At 38.3% G+C, this 15,622-nt stretch overlaps 1 long non-coding RNA gene across 1 annotated transcript in view; it reads left to right on the top strand.

The window, feature by feature from the left end:
- The window catches only part of LOC311285369, a 42,619-nt gene extending 27,571 nt beyond the window's left edge, over window positions 1-15,048 (top strand). Inside the window, exon 3 of the long non-coding RNA XR_014626345.1 lies at window positions 13,947-15,048. This is a non-coding gene — a long non-coding RNA (uncharacterized lncRNA). The remainder of the gene's footprint in view (window positions 1-13,946) is intronic.
- The last annotated feature ends 574 nt before the right edge of the window (window positions 15,049-15,622 follow it).

The raw sequence follows: 15,622 nt of genomic DNA, 5'->3' as shown, positions 1-15,622 counted from the left end.
GGTCAATTTGAGCAAAAATGCAGTGGAGTAACAAATATGCATTGTGTTTTACAAATATAAATTTCACAAATAAATACAAACCATCCTACAAATTGCATGTAACCTTTGAACAAATACCAAATCTAGTGCATACAAATGCATATCTGTCTGTTCTGATTGTGAGACACTTGGCTTTTTATGAGATCTCTCGGCTCGATTTTCTCACAAATGTGTCCAGGCAGATTTTCTCACAAATGCAGTTGAGCAACTTCCTCTTCTAAAACAGTAGATGGCGCTAAGCTAGGAGATTAATTTAGCGCTAGTCTCCCGGGAGAAGTACTGATTTGAAACTTGCCTTTGCCTACAACTGAGGAAAATGACCGGTGAACAGGTGTGTTACTGTCTTACTTTATCTATAATTAACATTTGTAAAATGTTTATTGCATATCTAGACAGAAATCCACATTAGCACTAGTAGCAATTAGTAGCAATTCACTCTCTCTAGGATAGGGGAATCTATAAACTGAAACTCTGCCATCATATGTTGCTTTTTTACATTTTTTTTAAAATTATGTCTACACTGAACAAGTCTATTTCTTTCGTTCTCCATAAATTAATTAGAACATTTCATTTAATTGAAAGGAGGGTTTCGTTTGTCTCTCCAAAATAATAATTTGGGCACTGCATATGTCACAGGCAATTTAAGAAACAATCCCAGACAGCATGGTAACATTGGTTCAATGTTGAGTTTTGATCCAAACCATCATTTTGGTTGACATCAAAATTTCAATGTTTAAAGTGTGTTGGATCAGCAATGAAATTTTGATGAAAGGGAACAGCACACATGGGTGAAGACAGTGACATTGAACTAACAGTGAGTCTTATGCCGAGTTCAGACTGCACGATTTTAGCCCCGATTTTGGCTCGCCGACGCCCGTGAGATATTTGGCATGCTAAATATCTGGACCTGTCGGCGATTCACAATCCCGCTGTGTGAAAAGTGCTCTGACTGAAAACTACATCGGCGATGACCGACAGCCAATGAGAGAGCAAGATACAGAGCAGCGGGGAGTTCGGGGAGGAGTTATAGGCCACAATATCAGTATTTTAATGGATATATTTTCCATTTCAAAATTATATCAAACAGAAACAAAGCACAAACATTTGCTTGACCAGCAGCAACAGCAGCACATTGCAAAATTATTTATTTACCCACAACTCTCTTTGCAGAACACACAGTCCTTGCTCCCCTTGCCTTCCCAGCCATTTCCTCATGCATAATATGTTTTCCTTTTTCTCCTTTTCGCTGCAAATCAGTGCACAGACAATTTGGATCGCAAGCTTCTTGCAGGCTATCATTTTTAATAACAATTTCAGTCTCGCGTGAGAACTGCGGTCCTACGCACGCGAGATTTTGCGTTATTTCCTTATCACTTCTCGCGTGTGTTTGGTTGCGAAACGTAGTTTGCGGACCAGACAGAAGTTGTCGGCGATTCTTCCTCCTGAAAGTCACGCAGTGTGAAACCTCCTGTCGCCGATGCATCATGCAGTGTGAACACACCAGCAACTGAATGTTACCCTGGATAGTCATGCGTTGTGAAAAGAACAGTGACCCGACTACTTTGAAAATCGTGCAATGTGAACTCGGCTTTAGTTTATGAGCTCAAGATCTTGCAGGCATGTATCTGTGCAAAACACTACTGGGTGTTTCCCAATCAGTGGGGCGTTTCAGTTCATGATGGGCACTTTCAATGGTGTAACCTCATTTGCTCTAATACACTGGGGGTTTGGTTTAGGGGTGGGCCCACATGATTTTAGCAAGTCTTTTGAAAAATGGTTGAAAAACACCAATTGTAGTATTGTAGTAGAAAATTGGCACTAATTGGTATACGCCCATTTTGGTTTTGCATGTGGGCTTCTCAGTAGTTAATTGATGCTTCCTTATTAGAGAGAAAACACAAGGTCTTGTGTGTTTGACATGCATGAACTCTCGGAGTTTCAAACAATGGTGCATATAATGTATTTCTGTTTTTAGCATGCTTTTTACTTGCATTTTATTTATTGTTACTAAATCTACTAACATACATTAATTTTCAAAGTAAGTAAAGTGTTGAAATAAATCGCACAGATAGCATGGGGACATTGATACAATGTTGAGTTTTGATCCAAACCATAATTTTGGTTGAGATTGACATTTCAGTGTGTTGGATAAGCATTGAAATTTTGATGAAAGCCAACAGCACACATGGGTGGAGACAGTGACATTGAACTAACATTTCATGATGATTTGTAGTTTATGAGCACAAGATCATTCAGGCATGTATCTCTGCAGAACACTAGTGGGTGTTTCTCTATCAGTGGGGCGTTTTCAAACCACAATGGGCATTTTCAACCGCTTTACCTGATTTGCTCTAATCCACTGGGGGCTTGGTTTAGGGATGGGGTGGTTTAGCAAGTCTGTTGAAAAATGGTTGAAAAACATTTATTGTAGTTTGAAATTGGCCACTGATTGGTAAACGTCCATTTTGGTTTTGCATGCGCACTTCTCAGTAGTCTAATGCTTCCTCATTAGAGAGACGACATAGGTGCATCCTATACAGAAGTCTTGTTTGTTGAAGCACCTGACATACTTGCATGACTTCTCTAGCACAGTTTCAAACAATGTTGCATCTACATTCTTAAAAAATGCACATTGCTTTAGTAAAGTTTATTACGAATTTCCTGAATACAGTTCTAATGTCATTTAACACATTTTTTGCAGTGCAGGAGACATGAACATGAGCAAAAACGTTACACTGCAAACATAGCCCATGTCTTGCATCCGTGCTTGCATGCAGAGCACATCACTCCTTTAGTAGGAATGAAGGCCAACGAAGATGGACAATAAAAAAAAAAAAAAAAAAAAGCACCCTCCTGATAATGCTGACATTGATTATACACCGAGTTGTTGTCGACAGCATAATCACCTGACCTGGGACTTGATGATATCCTGTGCCTTATCACTGCTTAATCAGGTAATCATTCATATTCCTGAATCTGTATTCAATTTGAGAAATATAACTGATTTCCAATCAGTTTAGCTTGTTTCCACTGAAACACAATAACAAAAAACATCTTGTGTTTATTAAGAAAGTGACTGACATGGCTATTTTGTGATATTTAAAGAGATTAAGGTCTACATAAGGTGAATCTACAGCTTCAAAGGGATAGTTCAGCCCGTAATGAAAATTCTGTCATCATTTATTCACCCTCAAGTTGTTCCAAACCTGTATGAATTTCTTTCTTCTGCTGCACACAAAAGAAGATAGAGTGAAGAATGTTGGCATCCAGACAGTTGATGGTAGCCATTGACTTCCATGGTATTTATTTTCTACTATGGAAATCAATGGCCACCGTCAACATTCTGGTTACCAACATTCTTTAAAATATCTTCTTTTGTGTTCAACAGAAGAAAGAAACTCATACAGGTTTGAGGGTGAGTAAATGATGACAGAATTTTCATTTCGGGCTGAACCATCCCTTTAAAGAAATTTTCATTGAAAAAACCATAGCTCTTTTATTCTACAAGATAAACTTGTTACTTGAATGCTATGTAGTTTCACAGAAAATGAACTGAGATATAGTTAATGGCTATAGCTCATAGGTGTTTGTTCCTCTTCATGAAGAGTTTAGCTCCAACACCTGCCTGGAAGTTTTCATTGATCCTAATGACCTTGATTAGCTGCTTCAGGTGTGTTTAATTAGGGCTGGAGATAAAATCGGACACCCCTGCCATAGTGCTTTCTTTTGATATTGAAGCATTAATAGATTTTAGAAAAATAAATGAAATAAACAGAATTTAACGATACTTTAATCGTAGTTAGAATATTTTGTGTTCAGCAACTTTTAAAAAAAGTGAATTATATTGTGTTTCACGAGTTCACACGTACATGGAATCTGATGTAGTATTTATGCGTATTTGGCTTGCTGTCCAGGGGAGGGCTCCGAGCTTGGAATTTTGCCCGAACCCAGAGTACTCCCCCCTTGTACTGGGGTAGACCCAACCGAGTGTGAGGTGATGGGGTGGTGGAGGGATGCTGAGAAACTTGTCGTGAGACAGAAGGTGAGGAAAGGCTTTATTTATACCAGCTTCCTCTTGTGCTGATTGGTTGATTACCTGAACGTGCTCCTCCCGAACTTTGTTATACATAAAACTTCATTTAGTATATTAACATTCTTGAATGTGGCAACTGAATTGACTTGTTCTTGAGTAACATCATGCTTTCTTTTTCAGATTTCAGAGAACCCAAAGGAAAAGAGGCAGTAGAGTCTGATTAAGACAGATTTTTAAAAACCTGGGGCCGTATTCACAAAGAATGTTAAGGCTAAAAGTAGCTCCTAACTGGCAAATTTAGGAGCAACTCCTAAAAATAATGGGCGTGTCACTCGTAACTTTAGGACTCCTAATTTTTTTGACTAAGCATTTTAGCCCTAAAAGTAGCACCTAAGCCTGGGACAGTTTAAAAGAAGTCGAGAGGACTCCTAACTCACTAAGACCTAACCGCTTTTTGTGGCATTTCACGTTGCGATGTTTTGAAATGCGTATGCGGCGGCTACAGGAGCTTCCAATCGCGAGGGAACAATTTTGCATTGTAGGCATAACTAGGGATGCAATAACGCCACCAACAACAACCAAAACTAGGCTACTCATTGCATGTAAACTAATTGTAATGTTTCATTGTGAATCAAATTAAAATGTTCTTCTCTTTGCAAACGTAGGCAGAGGCATATAGTGACAGATTAATTCAATAATGTTGCAAAGATATTGCATCAATCCATATGTTTCATTAAGCTACTAGGCTCTTTGTTTTGCCTTACTCTTTATTCATTTAGGCTATTTATTCAGTTATTCATCATCTTCGTCCTTCGCACTACTTGTCAAGCGCACACATTCTCAGACCGGTCACCTGTCACTCATCATCGTAGGGGAGGTGTTTGGAATCAATCATCAGCCAATCAAGGTGGTCACTTCAGTCAAGCTCGTGCATGAGTAATGACGTCATCCATAGCAACGAAGACTCACTCTTAGTTTAGGAGTTGTCATTTTTCTTTACTAAGAGTAGGTCTGAAAGGCGTTGTGAATAACTTTTAAGAGAAAACTCCTAGCTAAAATCTTTTAGTGCGATTTAGGAGTACTCCTAGTGGTAAGATAAAATGCTTTGTGAATACGGCCCCAGAACTGTTGGACCACCTGTAGTTATGCCATCAGACTTCTGAAGCCAATTTTATTTTTAAAGGTTGAAATGCTTTTGTCCTATTTCTCCCCCTTTCTTTTTTAAAGAATGATCTTTTAATATATTTTTGTCGTTGATTGATTTAATAAAATAAATTGACTCAACTGCTGGAAAGGTGACATTTATATTTTAAAAGGTTTTTGCCAAATTTTTAAATGGTCAGGAATTTGTTGGCGCATCATTGAAGTGTAGTTGAAATATTAATGTTGTTTCAACATTAACTTAGTACATCCGATGGCAACATTGTTTGACATTCCTTTTCAGTTGTATTTTCAGTGTTTCAACAAAATGTATTTAGAATAAACATCACATTGTAACATTGATCAAACCATATTACCAAAGATTATTTCTGTTAATTTCAGTGTTACTTCAACAGCAGTGATGTAGATTCAACCTCATAGTGTAACATTGATTCAACAATATTACCATTGATTTATTTTAGTTATTTTCAGTGTTGATTCAAGAGCAGTGATGTAGATTCAACATCATATAGTGTAACGTTGATTCAACAATATTACCATTGATTCTTTTTGTTAATTTCAGTGTTAATTCAACAGCAGTGATGTAGATTCAACATCTCAGTGTAATGTTGATTCAATATTACCATTGATTATTTTTGTTAATTTCAGTATTGATTCAGCATCGGTGATGTAGAATCAATCATAGTGTAATGTTGATTCAGTAGCATTACGGCCCATTCACACCGGCCGCCGAAGCGACGCCGAAGCGGCGCGGAACGGAGGCCGCTTCCTTTCGGCGCCCATGTTAACCTATGGTGTCGTTCACACCAGACGCGGAGCGCCGCGGCATGCCGCGGCCGGCCCGCGCCGTGGAGCGCCAGTTTCGGCGTCTGGTCTATTTTTTGCGCGAGCCGCGAGTGATTCGCGTCCATTCCGGCAGGAAGTCACACCAAGAAACACGAGACATCCGGTCAATTGTCAAAATAAAAGCAATTTTCAAATTAAAATACCGCGAGTGACAAATGCGATCATATTTGTGTATCTAAACAGACTAGAAAGATGAAAACAAACAAAGAAAAAAACTGTCTACCATATTCTCTCTCTGGCTGCGTGTGTGTCTCGATAACGGATTAATAAAAGAAGTGTACAAACTTCTTGGTTACAGAAACATGGTGTATTCATTTTATGAGGTTATTTACTTACCCATGATGTAAAAAATAGCTCTGAATAAACAACAACGAAGCGCTTGTCGACCGCCGCGGAGAATACGCGTCTGGTGTGAACAGGCAGGCGCCGGACCGCGCGTGATTTTCCGTTCCGCGACGCTTCCGCATCCGGTGTGAACCAGGGGTTACTATTGATTTTTTTGTTCAACAGTTTCAACATTAACTGAGGGTGCAAAAGTGATGTTGATAAAATATCACTTTGTAATGTTGAATCAATACTATTACCATTGATTTTTGGTTGAAATCTCAACATTGCTTCACCATTAACTGAGGGTGCAAGAGTGATGCAAAAATAACATCACTTTGTAATGTTGAAGCAATATTAACACCATTGATTTGTGGTTGAAATCTGAACATTATTTCAATATTAACCGAGGGTGCAAAAGTGACGCTAAAGCAACATCACTTTCTAACTTTCTTTTCAATGTAATCAGCGTTGACGCATCAACACTGACTCAACATTGTTTCAATGGTTACATGCTATCTGGGAATTGTATATTGTTTTTGTTCATTCATTATTTTATTACATTAACAGTTAAGCTGATTGAATTCCAACTAAATAAATAAATAAGTGGGACCCTCCTTTCAATTAAATGAAATGTTCTCATTAATTTATGGAGAACGAAAGAAATAGACTTGTTCAGTAAATGTAACGTTTTTACTAAAATGTAAAAAAGCAACATATAATGGCAGAGTTTCAGCTTATAGATTCCCCTATCATAGAGAGAGTGAATTGCTACGAAGTGCTAATCTGTCTAGATATGTAATAAACATTTTGCAAAAGAAAACCTTAAAAAGGTTAATTATAGATAAATTAAGACAGAAACACACCCGTTCACTGGTCATTTTCCTCAGCTGTAGGCAAAGGCAAGTTTCAAATCAGTGCTTCTCGACTCAGAGACTAGCGCTAAATTAATCTCCTAGCTTAGCGCCATCTACTGTTTTAGAAGAGGAAGTTGCTCAACTGCATTTGTGAGAAAATCTACCAGGACACATTTGTGAGAAAATCGAGCTGAGAGATCTCATAAAAAGCCAAGTGTCTCACAATCATAACAGACAGATATGCATTTGTATGCACTAGATTTGGTATTTGTTCAAAGGTTACATACAATTTGTAGGATGGCTTGTATTTGTGAAACATTATCTAGGCTCATTGATTTATATTTGTAAAACACAATACATATTTGTTACTCCACTGCATTGTCACGCAAATTGACCTTTGTACTTGCACATTGCTTTTCTGTTTGTTTGCAAGTCGAGTTTTCCTTTGCAAAGCAGATCGAGTTTGTTTGCAAAATGCTGGATTTGTTTGTTTAATTGTGGCACAATATTAACTCCATAGGACCAGCACTATACCAGATCTAACAAGCATAAACCAGCCTTGACCAACATGGCATTCATGCTGGATTTTCAGCAGGGATATGACCAACCTAAATCATTGTTGGTGCAGCGAATGGTTTAAAAGTAATATTATTAATTAAATGGGAATAATATAGTCAAGGTGGTTCAATTGATTGTAACAATTTTCTTTATGCAAACACTTAGTTTTGATGCAAACACTTAGCATATATACGTACAGCCGAACACATCGCCTTTCAAAGTATACTTTTTGATACACATTTGATAGTGTGTGCGATCGCAGGCACTTCACACATGCACACTAGAAAATGTAATCTTCGTTCAGTGTCTGTGCTCTTTATCTCTGGAAGCTCTGAGCAATAAAAATGTCCTTGTACTCTTTTGATCTATTGTTGTTGGGTAAAAAAACAAAAACATATAGTATACAAGCACAAAAAAGTATAATTTGTGGTTAAATGAGTTACAAGCTTTAGTGAGATTAGACAGACTGTTCAAACAACTATTGCCCGGGTGCTTGAACAGCCAGAGCTTTATGGGAGAGTGACAAAGAAAAAGTCACTGTTAAAAAAATGTCAAATGACATCTTGGCTTCAGTTTGCCATAAGGCATGTGGGAGACTCTGAAGCCATCTGGAAGAAGGTTCTGTGGTCTGATGAGACCAAAACTGAGCTATCAGAGTAAAGCGTCATCAGAAACACACAATTCTCACCATGAAGCTTGGTGGTGGCGGTGGCGGCGGCATCATGCTGTGCAAATGCTTCTCATCTACAGGCCCTCAGAGGCTTGTGATGGAAGAGGGAGGATTCAGTCAAATACAGGGAAATCCTGAAGGAGTATCTGATTTGGCAAGCAAGCAAAAGCAAAGATAAATGGGAATAGATTAAAAACAAACATTAAAATAAAAAATTAAGTAAATACATGTATTTATTCATTCATTATCCTCAGTGTTTCAGTGTTGTTGAACATCGAAGGAGGTGAATAGGCTACTTTTTTTTTGGTTTGTAATATATGTGGAGATATCTCTGTGAGCTTGAGAACTATAATGTAAACATCATTAAGGACTCACAGTTACAGAAAGTCCACTAAGTAATGACACCAGAAATGTTGACACTTGACGTCTCTCTCTCTCTCTCTCTCTCTCTCTCTCTCTCTCTCTCTCTCTTCTCTCTCTCTCTCTCTCTCTCTCTCTCTCTCTCTCTCTCTCTCTCTCTCTGTGTGTGTGTGTGGAACAGCACCACAAACATGCCAATAGGCTAAACAAATTTGTGTCTCTTCACTTATGTTGCCGTCCTGCACGCACAATTTTGCATTTTGCAGTGGCAGTAAATTATAATGCCTCTTCTCATCTTCCTCTTTGAGTTTCCACAATTACCACACCTAGGGAATAGTAAACAGGCTTGTAAACTTTTACATGCTTGCATCATATGGGGGTGTTTTTAAAAGCGTGTAATTGATGGCAGGCTCTATTTTATTTAGAGATTTAATGACTTGATTGATTCTTGTTTGATGGGAGTACCTCATTTTGCATTGTGAAGGAAAGGCGTAGCACCATTTATCATGTGCACTCTGCTGCTAGTGACTTCATTCAGATGTATGCATCCACATTTCCTGGTAATAAAGTACCACCACAGCTGAGCTGAATCTTTGTTATGAAGTAGAATTCAAATGTGCGGTGTACCTTAACTGGAAGTGACTGAATTTGAAAATGATTATGCAAATGTTCTTTCAGCATAATACTATGAATTAATAAAAAATAGTAATAAGAAATAAGAAAAAGAAAATGTTGGATATCCTCAGGAGCTTAAATTAAACATGGATTAATTAACACATTTGGATGTGATGGGAAATGCAGTCTGTGACAGTATGCTGATTTGGTGCTCAAGAAACATTTCTAATTATTATCAATGCTGGAAAAACTGCTGTTTAGCTGTTGCTTAATATTTGTATAAAAACCATGATTTTGTGATTTATAAAACGCTCAAAAGAACAGCATTTATTTAAAAAAATATATATTTTGTAACATTAAGGGCTCTATCTTGCACCCAGCGCAATTGACTTTGTACACCAACGCATGTATCATTCCTATTTTGCACCCGCGCAAGGCGGACTTTTCCCTCCACAGGCACACGTTGGTAAACTAGGAAATACACCTGCGCTCCCCGGGGCGGTTCAGCGCAAAGAGGAGGCGTGTTCCGGCGCAAACGTTCCCTCATGCTATTTTGCAGGTTTAGAAAACAATTCCGCCACTGACCGAAAAAACCTAGTCTAAAGTCAGTGGCGCGTTGCGCATGTTATTCGTATGCTATTTTAAGGGCGCATGCTTGGCCATAATCAATGTAGCGTGTGCACAACGCGCATGCACTTTGATTCTCTCATCTACACAGAAGCAGCAGTTTTCATGTTTGCAAATCATACATTATTACGATAGATAGATAGATAGATAGATAGATAGACCACCATACAATATATTTTACAAGAGTAACGTTAACATAACATAACTTTCAACACACTCAGATTTATTTTAGTTTGATTGTTTTGACCAAGTAATACAGAGATGTGTTACCCCACAATTTTAATAAGTCAAATAAAGTGGCCTGTAGTAATTCAGCACTCATGGTTATTTCATTAGATAAAACAATGTGAATTTACGTGATCAAACGTAACTGTAACAAAGTGCAAGTTCGGGGAAGAAGGAGGCGGGATCCAGCAAATGTTAAACGTAAACGTAAATGTACATGTAATAGACATTAACAACATAAGTGTCAGCAGGCGACTATGGCATATAAGCCTAATAAAAACCACAAAGAAAAATGTCCCAGTCGTGGTCCTCTCTCAACCTTCACTGCCGTTATTCCTTCTTATATCCTTCCGGAGCTCCTCCATGGGACTCGAGGACGGTGTGTCATTCTGCTCTCTCGGCCCCACCCTGCTTCATACCACAACTTACACACTGTGCCCTTAACTGAAGTGTAGTGAATATTTACATTGTTAACACTTCAATTTGTGCAAACATTGGTGATTGATTAACATTTGAAGAGGAAATTGAAAATTATCTACTTCTCTTGCCATATTGCTATAAATACACTGTTTTTAATTAAGTGAGTTAGTATGCAAATCAAAAACATTTCAATTCATAATATATGAATAAATAAATAAATCTGATTTATGCTTCCAAAAAAAGAAATGGGACACCAAAGTGTACCCTATTCATGGAAAGTGCCGTCATTGTCAATTAAAAGTCATTGCAGTGCCCTGCTTTGAATGAGCTCTGCACCCCATGGTTCAAGAGAAGGCCTCGTCCGCAACATATCTCAGGGGTACAGAAAATAATTACAGTTAATCGAAAGCTTATGAGACTTTTGTTTTGGCCAGAGACAGCTCTAAGTGGATAAACACCTATTATAGAAGTCAATGTCATACCGAGAGACATGGCATTGCAGTGGTCTCCCCGGAGGCTTTGGTTAGGACGGGCACAGCAATGACGTATTCTCGCTCTAATGTGTGTGCTTTATGGTCTTCTGTAGAGAGATAGCCTCTATTGTGAGACAGTTTTCTGGGCAAATGCAGTGTCCTGTCAAGGGAGCCAGTGTGTTCAGTGACTCTTAAACTATCGACAAACCCTTGTTTGTCACAATGACAAAGAAAGATGACTCAGGTGTTTCTCTCTTTTATAATGTAAACGGTCCCTTTAGTAACTTATTACTAACGTACAGGGATAATTCACCCAGAATTTTAAATTCTGTCATAATTTATTCATCTTCAATTCAGTCTTTCATGACTTTCTTAGATAAGATATTTTGAAAAATGCTATGTTTTTTATTTTATTTTGAATGTGCTGTTTTTTCTCCATATAATTAGTCAAAGGGGGTCCAATGTTGTTTTGGACACCATTAGCTTCAATTGTATATACTGTATGCAAAAAATAATACAAAATTCTTTAAAAGATCTTCTTTTCTTTTGCAGAAGAAAGAAAGTCATACAGGGTTGTAACAAAATTGTTTATTTTATACGATTATTTGGTTTCTCAGCCTGTCCTGCGAATAAAATCAGTCAAAAGACGCTAATTTTATTGCATGTCCATTGAATGTTTTGCTGTCAATACTTCATTAATTGGTACTGAGATGTTCATTAATTATGAATCATCTGAGCTATTTGTGCACTCTAATCGTGAACGACCATTTTGTTGGCAAAATGCTCTTACCAGATTGTTGTTTGATCTGCCGGCAGTAGGACAACTGCTTCACATTCAGGCCGTGTTAGCGACAGATATCAACAGACTGTAAAATCTTTGTCAAGCCGTAGCATTCATACGCATGATGGTACATGTCAAAACACTGAAGAAATTTCTCCTTGAGATTGTATGAACAGCTCCCGTTGTGTTTGCCTTGTTTGAATAGTCTTTTAGTAAATTACCCCCCCCCCCCATCCCCAACCCCCGAAAAAAAAACTTTATCTATGAACAAAGAACAGGATTGAACAGTTAATAGACAGGTGAATGACTGTGAGTGCAGCAATTATAAATCGTTCTATACGGTAGAAAATGAATAATGAAGGTATTGATGGTGACCGAGGCCTTGGATTTCAATTTAATACAGGTGAGAGGCTCGCTTTGCAGGTTTTCAATTACATTCTCAAAAGCCTCCTGTGATTACAGATTGTTATGAACCCCACACGCACAGCAAATGACATAAAAGGCTTCAGACGCACAATTACTGTGTCCGCTTGTAAAAGTGCCCCAAAGCCCCAAAGTCCCCGCATGTCTCATTGCCCAGGAGTTTTTCAGAGCCCAGGTCCCCTTGCCTTTCAATTAATACACATGAAAGAAAGAAATTCAGCTCTCATTCACTCCTGGGAACGCGGACGGTTCTTGCTCTTATTCTATACAGGGTCTTAATTACCTGAGATAATTACTTTATACACTGAAGCAATTAATGCCATTTCTGCAGGGACGTACGGGTAAATCTGACGGGAGCGCCAGAAAAGAATCTAAGAGTAGAGATGTGAGGAGATCAGCTCCATATGGTGTCTCAGGTATCATGGCTACAATAAAGAATGAGAAAGATAAAAAAAAAAAAAAAACAGGTGTTCTAATTGCAACATATTTAGCCTCCGTGTGCCCTTCTCTTTCTGTCTCCCTCTTCTAAAGATGGCTCGCTTTCAGATTCGTTAACTTGCTAAGTTTAAATTGTAGATAAAGCAAGCCGTTCGATAACACCTCCAACAAAGCCCCATAAAAGCTAAATTAGCTCTATTAGCAGCTTAAAGAGAACGCGAGACCTCAAAAGGCATCTCGGCCTCTTGTGTGTGTACCTCTGGAGACAGACTCCCACTCCTCCTCGCGGTGTGATGGATAAGTGAGTACCTTTAATACAGTGAAGAAGGCTCACTCCTAATGATCTCAGACAAATGGCAGAGGGATGAGTGTCAAAAGCAAAAGCATCAATGAATAGAGTGTTTGAGGGAGAAGTGGTGTGCCTGCTGTGTGTTTGTTTAGTGTGTGTGTGTGTGTGTGTGTGTGTGAGAGAGAGAGAGTCCTTCAAGAACAGCTGCTATTAGGATTCTTTCACTAACAGGTGCCCATGATCAGAGGTACAACAGCTCTCTCTTCATGTGTCCATCAATTTTTTTCATCTTTTTATCCATCCATTTATCCGCACATTTGTCCATCCTTTTAAAGTTGATCCTTAATCCTCGATTTTCTTCTATATACCAATTTTATAAACCAATATTTTCTCTTTTTACGGCGCGTGAACACATCCCCCATAATTTTCAATAAAAGAAAAGGATTTCTTTGATATCACTACTTGTGTCCAACTTACTTCTATCACCCTACAATCCATCACGCTCTTTAAGATCACAAAACTATGGGCTTCTGGTAGTACCTAGGATATCTAAGTCCACTAAAGGAGGGAGAGCATTTTCACATTTGGCTCCTAAACACTGGAATAGCCTTCCTGATAATGTTCAGAGCTCAGACTCTCTCAGTTTAAATCTAGATTAAAGACACATCTCTTTAGCCAAGCATTCACATAATGCATCTTACAACCTGGTACTCCAGTTATTTCAGATCAATTGCACATGATTATCTTTGCTTAATGTTACGGCAGCAACGCTAATTATTTTCCATTTGCTTTTCTGTTTTATCTCAGGATGCCCATCCCAAGGTAACTAGAGAGTATGTCAGCTCAAGTTTGGATCCAGCCACATGTGAAGAGACTACCCAACTCCTGTCTCCTGCTAAGACTTCAGATGACCCAACACCTCTGAAGAGACAGCGCCAACTCCTGCGAGGACCTCAGATAAAGCAAACTCTGAATCAACTTGCACCATTGCTAAATTTTCTATATATCCTAATCATTTGTTAACAACGTGTATTCATTACTTCAATGAGCTCATTGGTTTCTGCCTTAAATTAATACATTATTTAAATGAATACATTGTTAGCTAACTGCGCGATTTGTATATATGTACATTTCTGAAATTCATAACTTGGACACGGTCACCTCTGACAACAGATCACTCTAAACTGTAATGTAGTCACGTGAATTTTCTGTAAAGCTGCTTTGAAACTATATGTATTGTGAAAAGAGCTATTCCAATATTTGTGAATTGAAATGAATTGAATCCATCCATCGTCCGTCCATTCATCCATCTGTCCGTCCATCCACCTATCCATTTATCCATCACTGTCCATCCAACCATCTATCCATTCATTCACCCATTCATATGTGTCCTTCTTTGTCTATATCCCACCTTTTTTTTTTTTTTTTTTTGTGAAAAGAGCTATAAAATGACTTTATGAAAATGTGAAAAAATTTCAAAGAGGGCAAACCCTTCTAAAATATTAATTTATGTGAAAATGAGGTTGTATTGCTCAAATTAAATCAAAATATGAATCTAAATACTTGCAAAACATCAGTGAACATCTAATAATACATTCCTCTGATAAACAAATGAATACTTTGCCACAGAATGTATTCTCAACTACAAAGAGCCTGAAAATCCTGATTGCAAACCCAAAAGAATGCAAAAAAAAAAAAAGACTCCAGGTGGTTTTCAAACTATTGTTCAGAATAATAAAAAAAAAACTGTTGAAACTCTTACAGGCTCTGTATTTTCAGTGAGTTTAATCCACACTGATGTCTGCTGCTATTCAAGGCACACACACTGTACTTGTTCTCCCAGACCAAACAAGAGGCAGGTCGCCTTTGAAACCCATTCTCCCTCCGAACCCCCCGCCACGTCCCACACTATCCGCACAACGCCATCAAGGGGCATATTTTATTGGGCTTCAGAAATACCACGTGTCATTAATATGCACACATGGGAGAGGCACAAAATGTCACGCACACAAATGCAGTCCTTTCAGTCCCTTTGAGCTGCCGAGCACAGACACACACAAAAGATATTCAAACCACTTTTTGGTGTAGCACACACTCATACATGCATCAGTCACATGGTAAATGCTTCATTCCAAAATGAGTTTGATTCAGATAATGTGACAACATGAATTTCACAGAGGACCAAAGAGTGCTCGTCCATTGGTTTCCCAAAACGAAGCTGTCAGCTGCACGCCAGTCCTTGCCAAAACCTCAAAAACGATCCGTCCCCTAAGATTTTGATTTGTACTAACGAGCCAGTGTTCAATGTTCAATGTCAGTCAATGTTGACCAAGGGAAAAGGATTTAACAGCAGTGCCTGTGAGCATTAGGGGAGATGGCATTTGGAATTCAGGGACTTTATTTATTTATTTACTTCATGCCAGCTTTGGCACTGAAAAACATTAATGCCATTATTCTGCTGACTTTGAGAATGAGAATCATGC

Source organism: Rutilus rutilus (assembly GCF_951802725.1).
Source record: "Rutilus rutilus genome assembly, chromosome: 25".
NCBI classification, from domain to species: Eukaryota; Metazoa; Chordata; class Actinopteri; order Cypriniformes; family Leuciscidae; genus Rutilus; species Rutilus rutilus.
The sequence above is the reverse complement of the archived record's forward strand: the minus strand, read 5'-3'. Positions and strand labels throughout refer to the sequence as shown.